The sequence below is a fragment of the Nelumbo nucifera genome, chromosome 8, assembly GCF_055504915.1.
Source record: "Nelumbo nucifera cultivar China Antique chromosome 8, China Antique-T2T, whole genome shotgun sequence".
NCBI classification, from domain to species: domain Eukaryota; kingdom Viridiplantae; phylum Streptophyta; class Magnoliopsida; order Proteales; family Nelumbonaceae; genus Nelumbo; species Nelumbo nucifera.
The window spans coordinates 23,676,612-23,679,491 of NC_142656.1; the positions used below are offsets into that span (position 1 = coordinate 23,676,612).

Here is a 2,880-nt window from a genome sequence, read left to right on the forward strand (position 1 = left end):
AATCTAATTGATAAAATGGAAATTTCTAAATATATATGAGCTTATATATTTTTCAATCAGATTGAATCAGATCATACCCGATCGGATAGGGGTAGGTCTAATCTAGGATCAATCTTTTTTTTCTTTTTCTGATTTTTTTTTTTCAATCTAAGGATAAAATTGGGATGCTGCATGTTAACGGGGTCGAATACAAATTTGGATTTGGGCAATGCGATATAAGTTTGCAGCCCTAAGAAAACTATTATAAAAACGGTTGAAACCTGTTAAGCAAGACAATTGACATGAGGCCAATCCCTCTAATTGGCTACTAAAGTCGCTGGCTGAAAGTCTGATGAAGTAGTGTAATAACCATGAGTTATAAAAAACAGCAGAAATATATATAAAACAGGGGGAATGACCAAATGAGAGAATATAAAACTAAGGCTGATAGGCAACAGAATCAAGCACATGGGTTTGCCAGATTGTCATCCGCCACCCCTTTATCACCGTCCTTGTGACGACAATAAAGCAAAGAGAAAACATTTCATCAACGTACTGATTTTAACCTAGAGTTCATTGAAATTCCAAACCTGGTGCAAGTATAAATAATGATACAACTTCGTTGGATAAAGTAGCAAGAAGTAAGAAGAGAAAGCAATTAATAACTTGAGCTGTGAAAGATCAAAGTGAGAGAGATGGTGAAGGTGACTTTGAAGAGTACATACACAGTCAAGCCAATAGAGTCGACGCCAATCCATCGCCTTGATCTATCAGAGATAGACCAGGCTAAGGCCTGGACTCATTCTCCAACCGTCTACTTCTACAGACCCAACGGCCAGCCCAACTTCTTCTCGGCAGAAACTGTGAAGACTGCATTGAGCCAAGCTTTGGTGCAGTTCTATCCACTGGCTGGACGTATTGAGAAGGATAAGGAAGGTCGTCTCGAGCTCAACTGCAACGAGAAAGGTGCACTGTTCGTGGAAGCCAAGTCTGATTCAGACATAGATGACTTGGGTGACTTTGCGCCAACTTCAGAGCTAAGGGGATTAGTTCCTTACGTCGACTACAACGAGACCCACATAAGCGAATGGCCATTAGTGCTGGTTCAAATCACTTCATTTCGATGTGGTGGCATTTGCTTAGGCTTGGGAATATCGCACATAGTAGCTGATGGAGCCGCGGCGATGTTATTCGTCACTTCATGGGCACAGATAGCTCGAACTGGGAGCAACGTTATAGGCCCAAAATTGATGCCATTTATTGATAGAACTGTTTTACGGGCTAGAGTTCGAAAAGATGCAGCAGAGAAGACAACCAAGTTTGATCATATAGAGTACAAGCGGCCACCGGTGCTGGTGAGTCAAGTGGACGAGACGGAGGAGCTGAAGAAGGAAACTACTGTGGCTGTGCTGAAGCTAAGCCAATACCAAGTTGAATCCTTGAAGCGACGGGCCAACGAAGGAACCATGGACGAGCGTGAATACACTCGCTATGAGACCTTGGCCGGGCACATGTGGAAATGTGCATCGGAAGCGCGTGGGTTGGTGGACGAGCAGGAAACCAAAGTGCACGTCTCCGTTGACTGTCGCCGCCGCTTACGGCCAGCTTTGCCTGCAAATTACTTTGGAAACGCAACGTTTCCGACAACTCCGGTGGCGAAAGCGGGTGATCTAATATCAAAGCCGCTCAGTTACGCTGCAAGCAAGATTAGAGAAGGTGTGAGGAGGATGACGGATGAGTACGTCCGGTCGGCGGTTGATTTTCTGGGAAGTCAGCGTGATTGGAGTCAATTCAGGACATCGTTTCATTCGATAGACGATAAGGCCAAGCTGGGAGCATACTACGGGTGCCCCAATCTAGCCATCACGAGCTGGATAGGGCTGCCACTATACACAGCGGACTTCGGGTGGGGCCAGCCATTCCATATGGGTCCGACTTCCCTAGGAGCGGACGGCAAGGCGTACGTGATCTCGACGGAGGATGATGGCATCATCGTGTATCTGCGATTGCAAACGGAGCACATGGAGAAATTCAAGGAATTGTTCTATGAGGATCTTTAATTATATTGTCTATTGTTTATTTTGTCGTAGAAGACGATGATGAAAATAAGTAGCGGTGAATATGTTTTTCTGTTTTTTTTTTTTTTTTTTTGAATAATAATGCCTGTGTTTCAGTCGATTGTGACTCTCAGAAATAATTTATTGACATTGATTTTGATCATTTTGTACCTTTGAGACATTTTCTCTATACCTTTCGGATGAAGATGATATCGAGATATATAATTAATTTAAGTCATATATTGTGCTGATCAGAAAATAAACAACTATATTTTGTGTGTCATCTTCTCTGTTCTAATTTTATGGGATGTCTCCAAAGAGAAATTAACAACACATAAATGAATCACTAAAATGGGGTGACTGTGGGAGTAATATAATTGTTATTCTCGATCAGCTGGACCAATTTGCCACCTGGCATAATGGTGTATATATGTATGATGTATCACCAGTTCAACCCGTGGGCAAGGCAGACCTTAAACTTTATTGATTTTTATTAAATCACCTGGTGCGGTTTTTTCTTTCTTAGAAATTCCATTAATATGAATGCACCAATTCTTCTCACTTCTCAGTAAAAGGAAAATAGTCCTCTTCAGAAAAGCCTAGCATGTAAAGCATAATGTGGTGACAACAAAAGCTAGCTTTATAAGGTTGCATTATTCCTTTGTCAACAGGCTTATCGCACAAAAAAGGGTTTATCTATTAAGATACTTATTCTCTGCCATAATTATGACAGTTTAGATTTCCTATTATTAACTTTGATCAATTCTTTTCTCTATTAACCCAGTTAAAATATACCACCTGTCCCTAACCATGTTAATCCTACTTTTTCAAAAGGGTAAAATAC

At 41.4% G+C, this 2,880-nt stretch overlaps 1 pseudogene; it reads left to right on the forward strand.

The window, feature by feature from the left end:
- The first annotated feature begins 548 nt into the window (after nucleotides 1-548).
- LOC104609153 (hydroxycinnamoyl-CoA:piscidic acid hydroxycinnamoyltransferase pseudogene) lies at nucleotides 549-2,157 on the forward strand (annotated as a pseudogene).
- Nucleotides 2,158-2,880: the final 723 nt, after the last annotated feature.